Source organism: Bos grunniens, chromosome 9, assembly GCF_055505025.1.
Source record: "Bos grunniens cultivar Pamir isolate PY7600 chromosome 9, Bosgru_T2T1.0, whole genome shotgun sequence".
NCBI classification, from domain to species: domain Eukaryota; kingdom Metazoa; phylum Chordata; class Mammalia; order Artiodactyla; family Bovidae; genus Bos; species Bos grunniens.
Genome location: NC_141173.1, coordinates 42,932,866 through 42,956,894, shown reverse-complemented (window position 1 = coordinate 42,956,894; position 24,029 = coordinate 42,932,866). Strand labels below are relative to the sequence as shown.

Sequence of the window (24,029 nt, the reverse complement as noted above, 5' to 3'; positions counted from 1 at the left end):
GTTATTTTAAAAATCTCCATCTCAAATTAAGTTTACATATGGCAGCTTTTTAGAGAGGCTGGGTTGCAACATGTGAGCAATTTAAAAGTGTAACGTTTCATTTACAGGTTCAGAGTAGCTTTCAATTCCCATACTAGTGTGCTTCTAATTAAATCTTAATTGTACCATTCATTATGAATTGAAAGAAACACTGATATACTGGATTTTCTACAAGAGGAACACAAGATGGCCCTCATAAAATAGCTGGCTAATCCAAAGAAAAGGAGTAAAATGTAGAAATGATCCTCAAAATTAAAACCTAACATTTGAAGTTGCATGATTATTAAATTATCACAAATAATCTTTTTTATAGACCCAAATGATATAAATATATATGATTAGTTACAGTATATCACCAGAATGCATGAGGAACAGTGAGTGAGTAGATAGCAAATGTAATGAAAATGACCCATCCTATCATTTAAGTTGCTACTTTATCGTGTATCAGTTTAATATATCCTTGTGAAATAAACATTTTTAGTTGGTTTATCTTAAGGTCAGAAGAAGAAAGGACCAAAACTGTAAGTGAGGCCAGTGCTTCTTTCTCATGGGACAGGAGTTTTTCTGAATTGTAGGATAACTACATTTGTCTCATTATACCTCTTTGGCATGTGCTTGGAATCTGAGTTTTCAACATAGCATGAAATAATTTTCAAAAATAAATCAATGCCCCTTCCATTTTTAATTCCTCCTGTTTATAGTCATCATTCCTGAAATCTGGTGACTTTGAATTTAAAATTTAAATGAGCTCGTTCTCTTGTAAACAACTCTATAGAGAATAAATGAAACAATAACTTTAAAAAAATATCCTAAGAAAGTTTCCATGAACCTTGTGGAACTGAAGTTGAAAACAAAAGGTGTATTTCTGATATCCAGAGAGCTGGAAGATAGCATCTCAGCCCTAGGTTTTTTGATTGTCTGGAACTGACCATTTATTCTTTTTTAGATATAAAGAAAATACATAATAATGTACCAAACACCCGTGTATTCACAAACCAGATCTTAACAATTAACAGTCTGTTGTGTTGTTTAAAGTCATCTTTATAAAAGTAATTTTTAAAATTCTCCTTCATTTTTCCTCTAATCCCATTCCCTCCTATTCCTTTCTCCCCAATCCAGGCTATAACCCTCCTAATTTGGTGTGAGTATTAGTATCTATGATAGTGTTAGTTGCTCAGTTGTGTCCAACTCTTTGCAACCCCATGGACTGTAGCCTGCCAGGCAACTCTGTTCATGGAATTCTCTAGGCAAGAATACTGGAGTGGGTAGCTATTCCCTTCTCCGGGGGATCTTCCCAACCCAGGGATTGAACTGGGTTCATGAACCCAGTTCATGAACTCAGGTCTCCTGCATGGCAGGCAGATTCTATATTGTCTGAGCCACCAGGGAAGCCCATTAGTATCTACTGCTTCATAACAAATTACCCCAAAACTTGATGGCTTAAAACACCACCATGTATTACCTCATAGTTTCTGTATATCAGGAATATGTGTGGTGTAGCTGGATCGTCAGGCTCAGGATCTTTCACAAGGCCTCCAATAGAGTGTCAGCTGGAACTGCAGTCATGCCTAGGTTCAACTGGGGCAGAATCCACTTCCAGGTTCACTCACTGGTTGTTGGCAGGATTCAGTTCCTTGAGAATTGTTGTACTGAGGACTACAGTTCCTTCCTGGCTCTTGGCTAGAGGCTGCCTTCAATTCTTTGCCACAAGAGCAGCTCACAACATGAAACTTACTTCATCAAAGCTAGAAGAGCCAGAGCCAACAAAGGAGAAGTCACAGTTTTTTATACTTCATCTTGAAAGTGACTCTGTTCATTACAAGCAAGTCACTAAGCCTAGGCCAAACTTAAGGGGAGGAAATTATACCAGAGCATGAAGTCTAGGAGGCAGGATTCATTGAAAGCCATCTTGGGGGCTGGCTAATGTATATCACTTCATGGCAAATAGATGGAGAAACAATGGAAACAGTGGCTGACTTTATTTTTCTGGGCTCCAAAATCACTGCAGATGGTGACTGCAGCCATGAAATTAAAATATGCTTATTTCTTGGAAGGAAAGTTATGACTAACCTAGACAGCATATTATAAAGTGGAGACATTACTTTGTCAACAAAGGTCCATCTAGTCAAGGCTAGGGTTTTTCCAGTGGTCATGTATAGATGTGAGAGTTGGACTACAAAGAAAGCTGAGTGCCGAAGAATTGATGTTTTTGAACTGTTGCGTTGGAGAAGACTCTTAAGAGTCCCTTGAACTGCAAGGAGATCCAACCAGTCCATCCTAAAGGAGATCAGTCCTGGGTGTTCATTGGAAGGACTGATGTTGAAGCTGAAACTCCAGTACTTTGGCCACCTGATGCGAAGAGCTGACTCATTTGAAAAGACCCTGATGCTGGTAAAGATTGAGGGCAGGAGGAGAAGGGGACGACAGAGGATGAGATGGTTGGATGGCATCACTGACACAATGAACATGGGTTTGGGTGGACTCCGAGAGTTGGTGATGGACAGGGAGGCCTGGCGTGCTGCGGTTCATGGGGTCACAAAGAGTCGGACACAACTGAGCGACTGAACTGAACTGAACTGAACTGAATGTATATCTTTAAAATAGCTAATCATTATATCAGTTCAGTTCAGTTCAGTCGCTCAGTCGTGTCCAACTCCTTGCGACCCTATGAATCGCAGCACGCCAGGCCTCCCTGTCCATCACCAACTCCCAGAGTTCACTCAGACTCACATCCATCGAGTCAGTGATGCCATCCAGCCATCTCATCCTCTGTCGTCCCCTTCTCCTCCTGCCCCCAATCCCTCCCAGCATCAGAGTCTTTTCCAATGAGTCAACTCTTCGCATGAGGTAGCCAAAGTACTGGAGTTTCAGCTTTAGCATCATTCCTTCCAAAGAAATCCCGGGGCTGGTCTCCTTTAGAATGGACTGGTTGGATCTCCTTGCAGTCCAAGGGACTCTCAAGAGTCTTCTCCAACACCAGAGTTCAAAAGCATCTATTCTTCAGTGCTCAGCTTTCTTCACAGTCCAACTCTCACATCCATACATGACCACAGGAAAAACCCTAGCCTTGATTAGACAGACCTTTGTTGGCAAAGTGATGTCTCTGCTTTTGAATATGCTGTCTAGGTTGGTCATAACTTTTCTTCCAAGTTGTAAGCATCTTTTAATTTCATGGCTGCAGTCACCATCTGCAATGATTTTGGAGCCCCCAAAAATAAAGTCTGACACTGTTTCCACTGTTTCCCCATCTATTTCCCATGAAGTGATGGGACCAGATGCCATGATCTTCGTTTTCTGAATGTTGAGTTTTAAGCCAACTTTTTCACTATATACTTTTGTATAAATACCTATCAGTGAACATTTTGTATATATAAGTATGTAAATGTTACATGTTTTCATTTACAGAAATGGTTACGTAATGTGTGAATTATTATGCATCTTGCTCTTTCATCTCAATATTATATTTTTGACATCTATTCATTGATCAATTTAGATCTAGTAAGTACCTTGTATCCACTCTTCAGTGTTCAGTCTATGGATTAACACATTTTACTGAAAATTCTACTCATTCATTTTCCTATTAATGGACATTTATTTCCTTTTTTATTTTTGGTGTTACAAATGAAGTGACAATTAACATCTCTGGTTATGTCTCTTTGAGTACATAAGCAAGAGTTTCTAAAAACCTAGAAGTTATTGAAATATTATTATATATTTGCAAATTGTTCTTCTAAAGTGATTATACCTGTTTATACTTATGCCAGTAGTTTAAGAGATTTACCTTTACCCAGCTTGCATGCCAACCCTTAGCTGGTAATACATGCTATCTCATTGTTATTTTACTTTTTTTCTTTTTCCTGATTACCTATAAAGCTGATCATCTTTTCACATGTTGATAAATCATTTGGATTTTTTAGTCTCTTTAGTCTCTGGTGTTCACATACTATGACCATCTTCCTACTGGATTGTTTGTGCTTTTCATTACACTTTGATTATATGCCTTTTGTTTTATAAAAAACAGTTTTAATATAGCCAAATATTAGTTCTTGGCCTTTATGATTTATGGTTTTTGTTTCTAGTTCAAGAAATCTTCTGTGATCCAAAATGCTAAAGACACTGTCTATATTTTCTTCAAGCAGTTTACAAGCTTTGGGTTTTTACACTTAGAGCTTTAATCTATTTTAAATTTGCTTTTCTGTTTTGTGTGAAGTAGGGATCTTAATTTTCTGTATGGAAAGTGAGTTCCAACTTCATTTATTAACTCATCTGTCCTCTCACCCCTGATTTTAAATATCAATTCTGTCATAGATTAGTATCCCTTAAAGGCATGAGTTCTGTTTCTGGAATTTCTGTTTCACTCAGCTGATCTCTTTGAACATTCCTGAACCAATACCAAACTATCTTAATTGCCAAAACTTTATAATTACTAAATACTTTAAAGAACAGGTCCCACTTCCTTGTTCATTTTTTTTCAGAATTGTTTGGAATATTTGTAGATATTTGTTCTTCCATTTGCATTTTAATCAGATTCTCAAGTTGCATAAAAATCCAGGTGGGATTTTTATTGGAATTATTTTAAATTTACACATATCCTGAAACTGAGTCTTCCCAAACAAGAACATAGTATTACCTCCATTTTTAACAAGCCTTCCTTATATCCTTCATAATATGCTGTAGTTTTCTTCTGTAAAAAAGTATACATCTTTTGTTAGATTTAGTCCCAGATACCTTATAGTATGTTTAATATAGTGAATGTTATCTTTCTTTCCTGTTAGATTTTTAATTTTTTATTGCTGATTTATAGAAATGCTGTTGATTTGTATGTTATAAATTTCACCATTAATTTTACAAGATTGCCTATAATTTACCTTAAATTTTCCATGTAGATTATTGTAGCATCTTCAAATAAGAGCCATTTTTACTTTTTCTTTCGGGGTGTATATTTGTCATTTATTTTGCGCATCCAGCATCTCAGCTCCTTTCTGTGTTTAAGGAATTTCCTGCATTATGAGTCTGGTTGTAAGACAAAGACTTCTTCCTCGTTAGGAGCTTAAAATATTTCAGACTTCTCTCCCAGCCTTCTTTGCAGTTGAGGAATAGGCATTTAATGACTCTGGTAGTGATAGCAGTGACAGTAACAACAGTGACGGAGCAGAGGTAGCGTTGGTGTCAGCAGGAGTAGCAGCTGCAGTCAGCTTGCAGGAGTAGACGTGACAGTGGTCCAACAGTAATGTCTGAGGCTCAATGGTGGCAGCAGAGGATTTCTTCTCAGACTGTTTCTACCACATGTTATGGGCTCTTGTGGAAATGCAGCCATAAGCCTGGTGTTTCAACTCTCCCAATGATTCTGTGAACTGACAGATATTCTCGTAGTAAGCTCTTTCTGCTTAATCAGCCAGAGTCAACAGTATCTATTGCTCATAACTAAGAACAGTAAAGCATATATTTTAGATCTTTAAACCTCTAAATCTCAGTGGATTTCCAAGGATCTCTGTATAATGTTGAATAATAGGAGTGATAGTATATAGTATTATCTTGTTTCCAACTTTAAAAGGGAATTTTTCTGAAGTTTTAAAATACTTAGCATACTGTTTGTGTATGTTTTTAGTAGATACCAAATAATCAGGTTAGGGAAATTCTCTTCTATTAATATTTTACTGAGAGGTTATTTAAAGTCATGAGTGGGGATTGCATTTTATCAAATGATTTTAAATGTATCTTTTGAGATAATCATATAATATTTATTCTTTGGTATGTTAATATGGTCAATTAAATTAATAGTTACCTAAAGTTATCATTTTTGCACTCAATTTATTTTGCATTTGTGCTCATGAGATTAAAGTTTTATTTTCTTCTACTTCACTTTGGGTTTCAAGGTTATTCCAGCTTCATAAAATGAATTTGGTAGCTTTCCCTCTCCTTTTTTCTAGGACAGTTTGCAAAGATACAATTTTTCTTTCTTCATGGACTGGTATAACTCACCTATGCCTGTATATTAATCATGTTTTTTTTTAATGTTTGATATTTTATGATGCCTTGACATCTTGGGGCCTTATAGACTTGAGGAGGGACTGCTCCTTCCTGGACTAGACTATTCAGAGACATAACAAACAATTTTGCCTTTGAGCATGTCTTTGTTCCTGAATTTCCAGATGTACAAACTGGATTTAGAAAAGGCAGAAGAACCAGAGGTCAAATTGTCAACCTTTCTTGGATCATAGAGAAAGCAACGGAGTTCAGGAAAAACATCTACTTCTGCTTTACTGACTGCACTAAAGCCTTTGACTATATGGATCGCAACAAACTGTAGAAAATTCTTAGAGATGAGAATGCCAGACCACCTTACCTGTCTCCTGAGAAACCTGTATGCAGGTCAAGAAGCAACTGTTAGAACTGGACATAGAGCAACTGACTGGTTCAAAACTGGGAAAGGAGTACAAAAAGACTATATTGTCACCCTGCTTATTGAACTTTTCTGCAGAGTACATCAGATGAAATCCTGGGCTGGATGAATCCCAAGCTGGAATTAAGACTGCCGGAAGAAATATCAGCAACCTCAGATATGCAGTTGATACCACTCTAATGGCAGAAAGCGAAGAGGAACTAAAGAGCCTCTTGATGAAGGTGAGAGAGAAAAATCTGGCTTAAAACTCAGCATTCAAAAAACTAAGAACATGGGATCTGGTTCCATCACTTCATGGCAAATAGATGGAACAATGAAAACAGTGACAGATTTTATTTTCTTGGGCTCCAGAATCACTGCAGACGGTGACTGCAACCATGAAATTTAAAGATGCTTGCTCCTCTTTCAAGAACATTCTTTTGGACTCTGTGGGAGAGGGACAGGGTGGGTTGATTTGGGAGAATGGCATTGAAACATGTATAATATCATATATAAAATGAATCGTCAGTCCAGGTTCGATGCATGATACAGGATGCTTGGGGCTGGTGCACTGGGATGACCCAGAGGGATGGTACAGGGAGGGAGGTGGGAGGGGGGTTCAGGATGGGGAACACGTGTATACCCGTGGCAGATTCATGTTGATGTATGGCAAAACCAATACAATATTGTAAAGTAATTAACCTCCAATTAAAATAAATATATTAAAAAAAAATGTTTGCTCCTTGGAAGGAAAGCTATGACCAACCTAGACAGCATGTTAAAAAGAAGAAACATCACTTTATTGACAAAGGTCCATATAGTTAAAGCTATGGTTTTTCCAGTAGTCATGTAGAGAGGTGAGAGATGAACCATAAAGACAGCTGAGAACTGAAGAATTGATGCTTTCAAATTGTGGTGCTGGAGAAGACTCTTGATGGCTTGCCTGGTGGCTCAGTTGTTAAACAATCTGCCTGTAATGTAGGAGACTGGCTGCAGTGCAAGAGATCTGGGTTCGATCCCTGGGTCGGGAAGATCCCCTAGAGAAGGAAATGGCAACCCACTCCAGTATTCTTGCCTGGGAAATCTCATGGACGGAGGAGCCTGGTGGGCTCTAGTCTGTGGGTTCATAAGAGTCAGACATGACTTAGTGACTGCTTGAGAGACCCTTGGACAGCAAGGAGATCAAACTAGTTAATCCTAAAGGAAACAACCCTGTATATTCATTGGAAGGACTGATGATGAAGCTCCAGTACTTTGGCCGCCTGATTCAAACAGCCAACTCATTGGAAAAAAAACCTGATGCTGGGGAAGGTTGAGGGCAGGAGGAGAAAGGGGCAACAGAGGAGGAGATGGTTGGATAGCATCACCAACTCAATGGACAGGAGTTTGAGCAAGCTTTGGGGTATAGTGAAGGACAGGGAAGCCTGGCATGCTGCAGTCCATGGGATCACAAAGAGTCAAACACAACTTAGTGACTGAACAACAACGTCTTTGTTGTGCAAACCAAACAACCCTAGTCTAGATCTCCCTCCTTTTATCCGAGTGCTGTAGTCTGGGACTTTTATCCCCCAGTGGTAAATCATCCTAGGGCCAGTAAACTGGACAACTAGGAACTACCCCCTTATAGCCCAGAGCCTGCCAGAACTGCCAGCCTATCCAGTTCTAAATGTGCTCAGTTTGCCTACCATGCCCCATCCATTCCTTCCCACTAAAAACCACAATCAAGGAGCTGGTTATACCTTCCTCCTTGCTCCTTCTGCCTCTTGATCATCCCTGCTTTCATTTGTGGCCCTTCTGCTTGGCATGTTGTGCCTTCTATTTCTAGAGATCTGAAAGTATAAAAACTTCTTCCTTCATGACAATAACTTTTGTGGCTTAAGGTCTTAATACCTGATTAAAATAAATCCTGAGTATATTTTAAAACAGCCTTATACTTTTCAGAGGAATAGTTTTCTATACCAGTAAAATTTTCTTAACAGTTATTGCTCTATTCAGTTTTTCTGTTCCTTCTTGACTGTTAGTGATTTTTATTTTTCTAGAAAATTGACTATTATATCCTTTTCCAAACACACCGGCAAAATTAATAAAATGTTCCTGATTTTTAAATTATTTACAACTTCTGTAGTTGTGTTGCCCTTTAAAATTTCTAGTAATGTTCACTTAATGCCACTATCTTATTTTCTTGATTATGTTATAAAAGGTATGTCTATCTTTTTGGTCTTTTCAAACAAACTGCACTTGGTTTTGCTAATCATATATTTATTTTTCTGTTTGTTTTCATTTTAATTTCTAATTTTATCTTTATTTTTTCTTTTACTCTACTTTCTATGGATTTTTTTTTTTTTTGTAGCTTCTGGTGTTGAATGCCTAATCCCATTTATTTTTAGTTGTTCTTATTTTCAAATACATTCTCCACTCCCCAGTTTTAAAGAACTCCCCATGTTCAAAGAACTCAATTAGTGTAATACTCCTGGCCTCTCCATCCCTTTACTTACTTCACTGCAGAGCAAGTAAAGAGACTTATTTGATTGGTGAATTTTAGAAGAGTTCTAAATTCTTCTAAGAACTAAGGACATTTAGCTTAACTCTTCTCCCTTCTTTTTGAAAGTTAATGACCAGCAAAGACCATGAGCTCTCCTCTGCTATCCCATGATATCTCATCTCGACCGGATCCAGTGTGAGGGAGCCTGTCCACACCTAGTGTTCTTGTGTATAAACTCCCGGTTCTGGACCTGTGTTCCCACCTGGTTTGCTACTGTTTCTCCATGAAAGCAACCTAGTCCCTTAAGATTGCCATCTTTCTTACCTTCCTGTGTGTCTTACAGAATAAAAGCATATTCCTTAGGGTTTGTAAATTGTAGAGGCCATGTCAATGAAGTATACTTAATATTCTTCCAAGTTATAGTTACTGTGAAAATCATATAAAGGTATTAAATGAATATTGGAATAGTGGGGGGGGAGTGGCTAACAATGATTCAACATTATAGAGCAGCCATTATCACTATTCTTTATATATTCTTTTGCCATGATATATATATATTTTCGTACTTGTAATCATGTAACATATCTAGCATATATATTTTTCATGTCTAGTACTCTTGTCTGGAAAATCCCATGGATGGAGGATCCTGGTAGGCTGCAGTCCATGGTGTCGCTAAGAGTCTGACACGACTGAGCGACTTCACTTTCACTTTTCACTTTGATGCATTGGAGAAGGAAATGGCAACCCACTCCAGTGTTCTTGCCTGGAGAATCTGACGGGGGAGCCTGGTGGGCTGCTGTCTATGGGGTCGCACAGAGTCGGACACGACTGAAGCGACTTAGCAGCAGCAGCAGCAGAATGTCTTCATACTTATAATTTTCAGTGACAGCATATTTCATTGAGTAGACATTTCATAATGTAACCACACCATATCACTTTCAATTTTAACACTGTAATAAACATTTTCACATATTTTATATTTCCTATCTTTTAAATTTTTCCTTGGGATTAATATTTATAGTTGTTGAATTAAATAAAATGATCATTTTTGTGAATCTTCATGTGGGTTCCAGTTATATCCCAAATAACTGTTAGTTTATAATAATTTATGTAATGCACAAGTACCTCAGTTATACCAAAACCTTGCCAAAATTGGATAATTTAAAAAAATTTAATATAGGTGGGTTTTTTGTTATTAACTAGTACATTTGAACATATTTTGCTTTCTATAAAACCAGATTTCCCTCTCTTTTTTTTGGGAATATCTGTGATTTTTCCTACTGATTTTTTGAAGTTTTAATGTTTCCTTTTTCAGTGTGTATGAGTTATTTATATAAGATATGAATACTTTTGAGATACTTGCTATAAATTTTCCCTGGTACTTAAAAATATTTGAGATAACACACAAAAAGATATACATAAGCTTAAAATTAATATAAGGATTTTTTTAAAGCTGGGGAAAAAAAAAAGGAATCTCTTATGCTAATCATACTGCTGCTACTGCTGCTAAGTCGCTTCAGTCATATCCGACTCTGTGCAACCCCAGAGACGGCAGGCCTCCAGGCTCCCCCATCCCTGGGATTCTCCAGGCAAGAACACTGGAGTGGGTTGCCATTTCCTTCTCCAATGCATGAAAGTGAGAAGCGAAAGTGAAGTCGCTCAGTCGTGTCTGACTCTTCGAGACCCCATGGACTGCAGGAGCTAGCAAATGACCTATTGTGAAATTTAGCCCTATACTTAGTCTATCAACATGAGGTTCAACTCCTGGTCTGGCACTTACTATTTACCTCTAATTTACCTATTTAACCACATGAAGCCACAGCGTTCCCATCTAGTAGCAACTGTACTTTTATAATAAGGAATAAAAGAAAAATGTGTAGAATTCCTGGCACCTGTTATTGGTAGTTACAAAATTCTCATTATCAGAAAATGACAAACATAATTATCCTTTATAGAAGATGAAACTTTCCTGGTACTAAATTCTTAAAATTACCACCTATCACATATATAGTTCCCCTTCTTTCTTCTCAAAGCTGGGGTGGGCTTAGTAAAGCATGTGGTTGAAAAGAACCATGTGACTAATTCTGGCTAATGAATTTTGAGCAGATCTCTTTTGGGCTAGAACATTTGACTGTTTATACAAGACCTTTCAAAATCCTCTTTCTATTGGTCGTGGCAACTGGCAGTATTGGAGAAGGTAATTTGTTCCATTAGCCTGGGTCTCAGAGTGGAAAAGCAAGGAGCAGAAGCCTCTAGCCTCACTGCAGTGGCTATGTAGCATGGTTGGCGGTTTAGTTGCTAAGTCATGTCTGACTCTTGCGATCCCATGGACTGTAGCCTGCCAGGCTCCTCTGCCCATGGGATTTTCCAGGCAAGAATACTGGAGTGGGTTGCCATTTCCTTCTCCAGGGGATCTTCCCAACCCAGGAACCGAACCTGGGTCTCCTGCATTGCAGGCAGATTCTTTACCAACTGAGCTATTCATGAGCAATAAATAAATCTTTGTTCTTATAAACCACTAAGATTTGAGGTTGTTACTAAAACATAACCTAAACTCTCCTAACTGAAACAAGAAAAATAAGTTTCTTCATCCCTACATGTTACTGCTCTAGGGACCTCTATAAATACATGAGAAAGCTGCAAAATTGACTTGTGCTGAACCCCTGTTTGGGCTTCCCAGGTAGCATTAGTGATAACCTACTTGCTGATGCAGGAGACATAAGAGACTCAGATTCTATCCCTGGGTCAGAAAGATCCCCTGGAGGAGGGCACACAACACACTCCAGTATTCTTGCCTGGAGAATCTCATAGACAGAGGGGCCTGGCAGGCTAAGTCCATGGGGCTCAGAGAGTTGGACATGACTGAAGCAACTTGTCACACATGCACGCACTCCCATTTACAGATGGACCTACCTAGTTTACAGTAGCAACATGCTGGTCAGGTTCTGTCTACTTGAGTACCACACTGTCCACGAAACAGCAGCCCTTCCAGGGAAAGGGATTAATACTACTCACTACCCTCTATTTACCTTTTATTTTGGTGAATGAAAGAATCCTTTTATGAAACAGCTTATGGACAGTGAGAGAACTGTTAAGTAGCCCAAATATGTAAGATGAAATCCTAAACAGTTTGCTATTTTCAAATTGTCAACTAGTTATCTCTATGACATTTGTTGAATAAACCTTCCCTCTTAATTTTTTTGCTATACCTCCTTATCCTACATTATTTTATATAATTATCTATATCCAGCCTATTCCAAATTTATATGTTTTTATACCACTGTGTCAGTATTTCAACAAATGTTACTAGTATTTTCATAATTTGCAAAATACTTGAAGCAACGAAAAGTGAATGGATAAACTTGTGGTATATCCATATGGTCACATATTATTCAGAGATTTTTTTAAAAAGATGAAGAAGATACAATAGCAGAGTAGAAAGACCCTGAGGCCACCTGAGGAGTTCATAGACACACCAAAAACTATCCACACACACACAACTATCCACAGAACAACTATCAGTGCAAACCACTGAAACCTACCAAGAAAGATCTACAACTAAAGAAGGAACCACAACAAGACAGTTTGGAGGGCTGGACTCACAGTTCAGTCAAGTCCAATACTCCCAGGTGGGTGACCAACAAACTTGAGAATAATTACTTTGAAGATTCTCCCAAAGGAGTGAGAAGTCTGAGCCCCACATTGGGCTCCCCAGCCTGGGAGTACTGCATGAGGAAGACAAGCCCCTAGACGTTTGGCTTTGAAGGCCAGTGGGCTTTACTTTCAGGAGTCCTAGAGTGCTGGGGCAAATAGAGACTTCACTCTTAAGGGCACACACTAACTCTCGCATACTCTGGGACCCAGAGCAGAAGCAGTGATTTGAGAGGAGCCTGGGTCAGACTTCCTTACTAACCTTGAAGAGTCTTCTGGAGAGGCAGGAAGCAACTGCGGCTCACCCTGGGAATGTAGACACTGGCAGCAGCCATTTCGGGGTGCTTCTTCTACCATATGGACACTGGTGCTGGAGACCTACCTGGCAGCAGAAAAATAGAAAAGTAGTGAGGCGGAAAACACATATAGCAGAGGTCCCAGCATAAGCCTAATGGAGATGAGCTCTGGGATTCACACATCTGAGCACATCAGTGGGGTTGGAGGTGTGAGGGTGTGGGAAGGCAGCTGCTAAAGTCTGGAGCTTGAGAAACCCAAGGGCTTGCTGAGAAATAATGGATTCCTGAGGCCAGGGGCTTGACATTTGGTTCAGGGACAAAGGGATAGGTAGAGAAGTGATTTTGAGCATAATAAGAAATTTGGCTTATACTGGCTTCTCAAGTTCAGCCCCTTAAAATCCTCTTCTTCTAAGCAAAGGATCTGAAAGAACTAAACCAGCAAGAACTAAAAGATATAGTTTTTTAAATTATGCTGTCTATAAAAAGTTAAGATCTTGAGTCTTCAGAGGCATCAACATTAGTGACTCTTCAGGAAGGATCAGGGACTTATCTGTGAGGGGAGAAGAGCCAGGAGTATGTCCTGATAGTATTTCAGGGCACTTGCACGTTCAGGCTGGTGCAGAGATGAGCGGTGCCCAGAATGGAGACTTTGTTGGGACAAAATAGGACACATTACTAGAGCACATCAGAGGAAAAGGGCTGATGTCCCAGGATGGCCACAGGACTAGTTCTAGGGACAGCATGTAAGACTCCCAGGGAGTTCTCAGAAACAAAGCGTCTGGAGTTCCCACAAAGAAATACTAATGCACTTCTTTACTACCTGTTTGGAAAACATAAGATATTTTTTGACCCTACAGTTACCCTTTTGCTCATTTCCATGTTTGGTAGTTTCCCCTCATTTCTCCTTCAGATAGTCCTTCTCCACTCAAGAGAAGCTAATACTAGCCCTTGTATGGACATTACATTCCCGTTATATGCCCCCACCTCCACCAGCCATGATTTTCTATACCCCATTTGTGTATAAATTTTGGAACTTACTTCTATTCTAATGTGAAGAATATTCCACTGGGGCTTGCCAGGGTCAAGATCAGAACTCAGTCTTATGAATACACTTCTCATCTGAAGAGGGAGGTCATTTGCGGGGTGGGGGTTGGGGAGACGTCAGTCATCTGACTAAGTTTGGAAAGCTCAGACACAAAACTAGAACACTGGTCAGAATCTAAGGAGGGAGACAGCCTCTCTCAAGTTAGATTCCTGGGAGTTTAAATAGCACTAAGTTCATGCTTGACTGATTGAGGTCAAAGTGGCATCTACTAGGTAGAGAAAGGAGAACCTAAAGATTTCTCTCTCTGCATTCTCTGACTGATGGTGTGAGTCTTTAATCATGGGTCATGCTGTCTTACAAACTGTGTTTATTTCCATTTATCATCCCTTTTTCTAGTTAGCCTTGAGTAGAATCTTTTCTTAATGTTCTAACCATATCTCTGCTGTACTACGAGGAAACAAGAGGGCTGACTGTCCACTTTTGGCTTCTGGGGTGAAGAATCTGAACTTTATTTAAATAAGAATGACATTTTACTGGAGGCTTTTAAGTTTTTTTTTTAATGTAAGTTAATGTTACCCTTCCAGAACTTTTTGAGTTTTAACATTGTTACAGGTTTTTCCCACTGTTGAAGGAATTTTCAAACATTTAGAAATCACATGTAGCAGACATTTTTGGACAGAAGTAACTAGAAATCCTTCTATAGTGGAAATCTCCTGTTGTCAGGACTGCTTTCTGACTCATACTACCCTGGCTTTTTTTTTAATGGAAGTATAGTTGATTTTATTATGTTAGTTTCAAGTGTGCAGCACAGTGATTCAGTATTTCTGCAGGTTATGCTCCATTATAAGGTATTACTTCAGTTCAGTTCAGTTCAGTCATTCAGTCATGTCTGACCCTTTTCAACCCCATGGATTGCAGCACACCAGGCTGTTCATCACCAACTCCCGGAGCTTGCTCAAACTCATATCCATTGAGTCAGTGTTGGCATCCAACCATCTCATCCCGTTGTCCCCTTCTCCTGCCTTCAGTTTTTCCCAGCATCAGGGTCTTTTCCAAGGAGTCAATTCTTTGCATCAGTATTGGAGTTTCAGCTTCAACATCAGTCTTTCCAATGAATATTCAGTACTGATTTCCTTTAGGATTGATTGGTTTGGTCTCCTTGAAGTCCAAGGGACTCTCATGAGTCTTCTCCAACACCACAGTTCAAAAGCATTAATTCTTCGGTGCTCAGCTTTCTTTGAGGTCCAATTCTCCCATCCATACATGACAACTGGAAAAACCATAGCCTTAACTGGATGGACCTTGGTTGGCAATGTAATGTCTCTGCTTTTTAATATGCTGTCTAGGTTGGTCATAGCTTTTCTTCTAAGGAGCAAGCATCTTTCTTTTAATTTCACGGCTGCAATCACCATCTGCAGTGATTTTGGAGCCCCCCAAAATAAAGTCTGTCACTGTTTCTATTGTTTCTCCATCTATTTGCCATGAAGTGATGGGACTGGATGCCATAATCTTAGTTTTCTGAATGTAAAGTTTTAAGCCTACTTTTTCCCTCTCCTATTTCACTTTCATCAAGAGGGCTCTTTAGGTCTTTGGTTTCTGCCATAAGGGTCGTGTCATCTGTGTATCTGAGGTTATTGATATTTCTCCCAGCAGTCTTGATTCCAGCTTATGCTTCATCCAGATACAAATTACTCTATATAAAATAAATAGGCAACAAGGATATACTGTGTAGTATAGGGATTACACACATTATAACCTCTCCCCTTTGGTAACCACAGTTTACTTCCCATATCTGTGAGTCTGTTTCTGTTATGCACATACATTCATTTGTATTACCTTTTTAGATTCCACATATAAGTGATATCATATAGTATTTGTCTTTATCTGTCTGACTTATCCCACTAAAGCATAATATTCTCTAGGCCCATCCACATTGCCGCAAATGGCAGTATTTCATTTTCTATAACTGAGTCATAGACTATCTTCTCAATTCAGTTGTCTATGTTTTAATTATTATTATTTTTTAAATTTTTTGGCTGCACTGTACAGCATGTGGGATCTTATTTCCATGACCAGGGATTGAACCCACGTCACCTGCCTTGGATGCACAGAGTCTTAATTGCTGGGCCACCAGGGATGTCCCTCAGTCATCTATTGATGGACACTTGGGTTGCTCCATGTCTTGGCTATTATAAATAGTTCACACAATAGCTGCTGTGAACACTAGGGTGTGTGTATCCTTTCATATTAGTGTTTTCATTTTTCCAGATATATATCCAGGAGTGGAATTGCTGGATCATATGTTAGTTCCATTTTTAGTTTTTTGAGGACATACCATACTGTTTTCCATAGTTGCTGTACCAATTTACATTGCCACCAACAGTGTTCAAAGTTTCCCTTTTCTCCACATCCTCTCCAGCATTTGTTGTTTGTAGACTTTTTGTTGATAGCCTGTCTTACATTTTGTGCTCTGCAGCTCTTCCAGTATTTCTCACTCTCACTCCAACCCAGTCTGATATCTTTAAAATTCTCTAATAGCCTTAAACAAACCATGAATTCAAAGACTAGTAAAATTCAACTTCATCTACCTCAGCACTCAAGGTACTCATTGCCTCCTAGAGGTTGGAACCAATCTTTTTAAAAAAATTTTCAATTGGAGGATAATTGTTTTACAATGTTGTGTTGGTTTCTGTCCTACAACATGAATCAGTCATAACTATTCTTTCCTTCCCACTCCCACCCCATCTTACCCATCTAGGTCGTCACAGAGCACCAGGCTAGGCTCCCTGTGTTATACAGCAGTTTCCCACTAGCTATCTGTTTTACATATGGTAGTGTATATATGTCAATGCCACCTTCTCAATTTGTCCCACTTTTTCCTTCCTTCCCTGTATCCATAAGTCCATTCTCTACATCTATATCTCCATTCCTTCCCTGCACATAGGTTCATCAGTACCATTTTTTTCTAGATTCCATATATATGCTTTAATATACTGTCTTTGTTTTTCTTTGACTTAATTTCATTCCATATGTGGAGCCAATCTTTGTCTGACTACCATCCCTTGTGGTCAAAGAAGTCAGGAATAAGGGTATTCTTATTGCTTACCATTCTGCAGAATGAATGACTTGGTTTCATGAAAATGTAGGAGATAATATGTGTCAGAGAACAAAGAGGGTTGGGCTTGATGTAGGTGGATCAGCATTTCATTTATGCCCAACCACCATCTCTCTCTTGCTGCCTCTACAATAGAGATTTGAATGCCAGATACAGCTTTCCCAGCTCTCTAGCAGTTTAGGATGCCATATGACCCAGTTCTGACCCAAAAGAATACTGCTAGGGGGGTTCTGGTGAAGCATATGTTTCCCTAATTGACAGGAATAGATGTGGCTGGCATGGCCTTTTCTTGAGCTCCCGTCTTCTGTCTTGAATGCAGAAATAATGACTGGACATGCAACAGCCACCTTGAGACCCTGCGGAAAAGACTGAGAGAGAACAGCTATCCTATAATCATTAAGTCACTAAAGCAAAGCAGCTGCTGACCTCTGGCCTTCTCATTGTGTAAGGAAAATAAAATCCTGTTTGTTCAAGACCCTGGAATTTGTGTTTCTGATACTTTTAGCTAAACACAAACAGCCTTTATTATAAACAGCCAGTTCTGGGGACCAGAATATTTCTGAGTGAGAAGAGTATCCCCTTTGGTTTATCTGTCAAAAACTATGCAAACAAAAAGTTGACTCAAACAATGAAGATGGGATTTGGGCTTTCAGATGTTCATTACTAAGCAAATCAAATTTCTTGTATCTGGTGTTCCAGACCAGAGTGATCCAAGCTGATTAATTCCCAATTAAGATTTTTAAGTCAAAGACTAACTCTTTAAGTCCAGTTTTTAAATACTCCTTTGATTTCAAGTTGCAGGACACCAGGAAGCATTATTGCCTGTCATGTTTCTTGTCATAGAAAAGGATTTGGAGTCAGACATCAGAAGATTTGAATTTTGGATTTGTGTGTGCCCCAAAGGCACTATGTTGCCCCCAAAGTGACTTCTCTGTCACTCCTCTATACAATAAGAAAATTGATATGTATCACTGGTAAAAAGAAATAATTTACTTGAAATATGCTTTGAAAAGGATGATGTGCTTCTCCTAGTGAAATGCCTGATTCAAAGTTATAGAGTAATGGGAACTTTATAATGAGGGAGTGATATCACCTGAACACACTGATCAACCTGCTGCTGCTGCTGCTAAGTCGCTTCAGTCGTGTCTGACTCTGTGCGACCCCATAGGTGGCAGCCCACCAGGCTCCTCCGTCCCTGGGATTTTCCAGGCAAGAACACTGGAGTGGGTTGCCATTTCCTTCTCCAGTGCATGAAAGTGAAAAGTGAAAGTGAAGTCGCTCAGTCATGTCCAACTCTTAGAGACCCCATGGATTGCAGCCTACCAGGCTCCTCCATCCATGGGATTTTCCAGGCAGGAGTACTGGAGTGGGTCACCAGTGCCTTCTCCACTGATCAACCTGAGCTTCACTCAAACCAGAACAAGACATTGTAGGCCTCCTGATTCTGTGCAATGTGAAATTCACCTCTAATATATAGTTGCCCAAACAATGGAAGAAAAAAAAGAACCTGAATTTATTCATTTTTAGATCTTATTTCTAATCTTCAGAAAATGCGGAAGATAGAAAATCAAGTTGAACTTCTGCTTCACTGACACATGACACTGACACATTCAAAACTTGAATTGTTTTAATGCTTATTTAACTTATATGCTGAGTACATCATGCAAAATTCTGGGCTGGATGAAGCACAAGCTGGAATCAAGATTGCTGGGACAAATATCAATAACCTCAGATTGGCAGGTGACACCACCCTTATGGCAAAAAGCAAAGAGGAACTAAAGAGCCTCTTGATGAAAGAGGAGAGTGAAAGTACTGGCTTAACACTCAGCATTCAAAAAACGAAGATCATGGCATCCAGTCCCATCACTTCATGGCAAATAGGTGGGGAAACAATGGAAACAGTGAGAGACTTTATTTTCTTGGGCTCCAAAATCACTGCAGATGGTGACTGCAGCCATGAAATTAAAAGACGATTGCTCCTTGGAAGAAAAGCTATGACAAACCTAGACAGCATTATTAAAAAGCAGAGACATTACTCTGCCAATGAAGGTCCGTCTGATCAAAGCTATAGTTTTTCAAGTGGCCATGTATGGAAGTGAGAGTTGGACTATTAAGAAAGCTGAGCACCGAAGAATTGATGCTTTTGAACTGTGGTGTTGGAGAAGACTCATGAGAGTCCCTTGGACTTCAGGGAGATCAAACCAGTCAGTCCTAAAGGAAATCAGTCCTGACTATTCATTGGAAGGACTGATGCTGAAGCTGAAACTCCAATACTTTGGCCACCTGATGTGAAGAACTGACTCCTTGGAAAAGACCCTGATTCTGGGAAGGATTGAAGGCAGGAGGAGAGAGGATTGAATGACAGAGGATGAGATAGTTGGATGGCATAACCAACTCAATGGACATGAGTTGTCCAAGCTTGTCCAAGTTGTCCAAGTTGAGCAAGTTCCAGGAGCTGATGATGGACAGGGAATCCTGGTGTGCTGCAGTCCGTGGGGTCACAAAGAGTCAGACATGACTGAGTGACTGAACTGAACTGAACTGAATGACTGTACATTCTTCTCTTTGCTTCACAGTGTTCAGACTCAGTCCAAGTAGTAAAAAAAAATCACCTTTGAAGTTAGCCAGAGAAGCTACGAAACATTCTGGCTGTTTTCAGAACAATGGCTACAATACTAGGATGTACTGAGTGTGTCGTGATGCTCTGATGAACAGGAAAAACTGAACAGGATGCATGTGTCAAGAGTTCGTGAAAGCTTTAAAGAGAAGATACAGTGGTCTGAGGAGAGTGCCCTGTTCCAAAGTGGGGTCACCACAGCTCTGCCTCTTGTTCCAGGGGTGCCCATAGGAATTATAATTCATTTGCCAGGGCTCTTTGTTGACTTGGTGTCCCTTATCTCAAGCCTAGGTCATTGGGTCTGATTTGGCCCAAGGCAATGATGGCTATACCAGGGAGGCGAAGTGGAGAAACTGTAAAAGCAGCATATGTTGTCACTGAGAAAACTCTGTGGGACATAGTGCTGTCTGTTCTCATGGGAACATGTACTTACCTCTTATTATGTTTTCTGCAGTCTATTTCTTTGGCAAAAATGTGCTACAACTATTTCATCAAGGTTTGTCAAGAGAGGCAATTTGCCCTCTGTCCAGGGCACCAAACTGATCTCCTGACCTGCTTTAATCAAAGCAGATTTCAGAACAACTGTGCCCTCTGTGTGTCTGCCTGCCCTCATGTCCCTCTCCCCCACATTTAGCACTTGCATTGGAGAGACATAAGCATACCATGTAGATTTGTCTTCCTATAATGCACTGAAACACAGCCACTGACAGCGTCTTCATCACACCCCTCAGCAGTGGTTGTTCTCAGTTGCCAGAGTGGATAGAACTTGGTACGTTGAATTTTTGCCTTAGTTACTATCACTTAGCTAAGACTGACAGGTTAGGATGGTGGGAGGCAGTGCTTTGTCTAGAGTAAAGGAAGTTTCTGGAACTTGCGTGCTCTCTGAGACAGGCAGGCAGATGCTGCCAGTGTCTAACAGAGACCTCCATCTTCCCTCTGTAATCATAGAACTTCTGACATTCACTGGAGAGAAACGGAAGAAATTAGAGGTCCCTGCCTGATCAGTGACACCAGTCAGGCCACAAGCACTGAGGATGCACACTTGACCCAAGGAGCCCAAAGGGCTTGGTCTCTCCTTCTTCCCAGTTCTCTCGACCTGAATTCCACCTGCTGTCATGTGATCTCTGCTGTTTTCTGCCTTCTCCAATTTTCCTTTTTATTATTTACCCTTTCCCACTCTCTCTTCCTTCTCCCTTCCTTCTCCAATATACAGATGTTTGGGCAGGAGGCCCTCACAAGCCTTCCTTATATTCTTAACTTTCATTTTCTTCCACCAGGGGTCGGCTTTGTTTCTTTTTTCTGAGGCTGACGAAGCTCCCACAGGGTGAGAGATCTTAGTCCAGAAACAGCCTTTTTTTGGTAGGCTTGGGAGATCCAGTGGTCAGGCCACAGGCAAGATGTGCCCACCGGGGCGGGGGGTGGTGGGGGGAGCTGGAATCCAATTTGCCATCAAAATGCCAACTTTCTGCCCCATTTGAGCCATTTGAGCATTTGAGTTGGATCACGTCTTCCAGGTTGTGCTTACCAGGAAGTGTTGTGGGCCATTGGGGTCAAGACACCAACACTACAATGCAAATACTTGAGCAGTCCAATATCCTAACTGAAAAGAAAGGGCCTGCAGGTTCTGCCCACTTGCCATTGGGGCTGGGGAGCAGAGGGATTTAATCCCATTGGATCTGAGCCCAAGGAGGTTGATTAGGGTGGGGGAACTGAAGCTGAACACCTCAGCCCAGACAGCATGGGCCAGGCCCAGGTGCCCAGCTGACACTAGGTGAGGCCAGAGGTGGGCACGCTGATGTCAATTCTGTGCCTTCTAAGGTTCCTCCAGCTGGCCCTGGTGGCATGCAGGAGCAGCCAAAACCCACTATGGGACATTCATTTCCAAAAGCCTTTTCCTCTTCTTGTTCTTCCTCCTGTTTGTTCCTTCTCATTTGTATCTGTCTGTCTGGCTGCAAACCAAAAAAGGCACCCAAATATAAAAGTCAAGTAGAATTTTAAAAATCGTATGGCTTGTGCAGCTTCAGCCCCTCCCCCTTTATATTGTGTTGCAAAACAACATGGTGACTTTTGGACAAGATTTTTCTGTTTTGCGAATACCACAATAGAGATACGATGAATGCGGCTGGTGCAATGTTTGGTTGTGTCAAATTCAGTCCCACAGGCTGGCTTGGGCCAGCATTGGGGCTCCGCTTTGTGTTATGTTCACGGAGAAGATATTAATTAAAAGAAATACATGATTAAAAAGTAATGAGTTGAATAAAAATTATCTCAGCTCATTTTCTGATTATGTTAATTGTTAAAAACCCTTCAATCACGCCGTTGCAGTCAATGGGCTTTAATGTGAAATTAGTGGGCTCTTGATAACTTACAGTCCAGAATAATCCTGGCGGTTTAGTCATCATTCCTAATAACAAGGATGTTGCTAAGAACAGAAATTTTACATGATTTTGATACATTCAGCCCTTCCCCCAACGTGTCATTTAAAAAAAGAAAGGAAAAAAAAAAAACCGCTTAGCCTACCCGAGGATTTCCAACTTCTTGGGGATCGACCGCGGCCTTGGGGGACTTGAGTTTGTGTTCCAGCCGCTTTCGTTTCCCGCGCGCCGTCCCTCCTCGGAGCGTCTGTGATTGCTAGATGTGCCTTTGCGAGACTGAGCGCGCAGTTTCCCCGACTGACCCGGCCGGGGCGTGGCGCAGCGCCTGGGGCTGTGTGCGGGGAATGGGGATAGAGGGCGAGGACAGATTTCACAGCTACGCGGGCTGGAGGGGCCGGACGGCTGCTTGGGGACCGGTCTATCTGCAGCGGGCGAGTAGGACTGTGCGTAAACGCGTCGAGATAGCGGTGGTGCGCCCTGTGGGGTTGCTGGGCAGGGGCAGGCCGAGTTTGTGGCGTGTGTGAATTAATGTGTGTGCCTACCGCTCTAGCGTTTTTGGAGCTTTGGATGTCACTGTTCTTAGAACCCATACAAAGCAAAGAGTGGGCAGAGGGTCAAGCCAACTAGGGAAAGGTTCCGTGTGCCTCAGAAGCTGAATCTTGCTCCTGACAAAGTGCCTAGGGTAGAATAGGTTCTTAATGTGTTTAGGAGGTGGGGATTTAAATGAAAGCTAGTAAATTAGTACATGATCTGATAAGTGATGACAGCTGGTGCTTTCAGCAGCCCCTGACCCTCCTAGGACACCGCATCCTGGACCAAATTTAGAGCCAAGATTCGGAGTAAGAGGAGGGTTAATCACTGGTCGAGGGTGAAGAGGGATATTTGTCACGTATAACATAAACTTTCTCCTTTTTTCACTCTTAACGAGTGGAGGGAGAAAATAAATGCCCTACACTCTTTTTTTGGCTTCTTGGGAAAGAGTGTTGCACAAATTCGGCCTGTGAGGGAGGTGTGACTGGGAGAGTTGTGGTGTCCTGGACCTTAGAGGGGTATGGGCAATGGGCTGCCTGAAGTGGGAGAGACATCTCAGTCCACCTGATGCTGGACATATAGGAACCTTAAAACTTCCCATTAGAGGTGCTTTTGACACCTTGACCAGCCACCACCTGCCATCTAGCTGGAGTTAAAGATATTGTCTGCAGACAGAAAGATCCAAGCCCTATTTTTCTCCCAAGAGAAAAAGTGGAGGAAATTGCCTTTCTTGAGTTCTGTCTGAAATCATACATCCTTAAAGATAAGCCTGTAGATAATGGTATGCAGAAGTCTGTGGGGGGAGGAGTCAGCAAGGTGGGGAGTAGGAAGAGAAACAAGAGAGAAAAGATATGATTCATTCGTAAAGCATGAGTTTCTGTATTTCAAAGCGCCATTTTCAAAGCTTCTACCTTTAAAACTATCGGTCTGGATGAGGTAGGGAATTTGGTGTTTCTTGTTTTCTGTTTCTTTTCTACCTCCAAAAGAGCAATTTTCTTTAAAAAAAATTTTTTAATATGCTTCCATCTTCTCAAGCCTAAACAGCAAAGACTCTTCCCTGGGGAGTAGGAGGTGAAGTTTTCAGAAACGACTGGGACTCTTCCCAAGGCTAATTCTTGTTCGCTTCTCTATTTGCATCCGCTGTAGGGCTGAGGATCATTTTAATAAATAACAATGAACGGGAATGGCATCTAGAGGGCTTGTCGGCAACATTTAAAAGCCAATAGAGTTTATAATTCTACTCTATCATTTCTTATTGATTAGAGTAATCAAGATAAAAAGCTAGCCAGCTCGGAGAACTTCAGCGGCATATCATTAAAGATAAGAGTCAGTTAATTCTGGAACTGGGGTAATGTGGCTGAAATGAAGAGTTCATTTGCATGAGATTCTGAGCCCAGTAACAAGGGGACAAAAATCACTAATTAGGATTGCAGAATGTCGGTCGCCCTCTCTGCAAGCACCCTTTCCAGATATCGGTGGAAGCAGGGATTCCACGT

The 24,029-nt window shown here is 40.7% G+C and overlaps 1 protein-coding gene and 1 long non-coding RNA gene across 3 annotated transcripts in view; one reads left to right on the top strand and one right to left on the bottom strand.

Moving 5' to 3' along the window:
* The window catches only part of NR2E1 (nuclear receptor subfamily 2 group E member 1), a 116,833-nt gene that overhangs the window by 21,728 nt on the left and 71,076 nt on the right, over positions 1-24,029 (top strand). The gene's annotated exons all lie outside the window — the stretch shown is intronic.
* On the bottom strand, positions 4,908-22,426 carry LOC147365875 (uncharacterized). The gene is made up of 3 exons (XR_015132966.1): positions 22,148-22,426; positions 12,817-12,936; positions 4,908-5,393 (listed from the first exon to the last, which is right to left on the bottom strand). It is a non-coding gene; the product is annotated as an uncharacterized LOC147365875 (long non-coding RNA).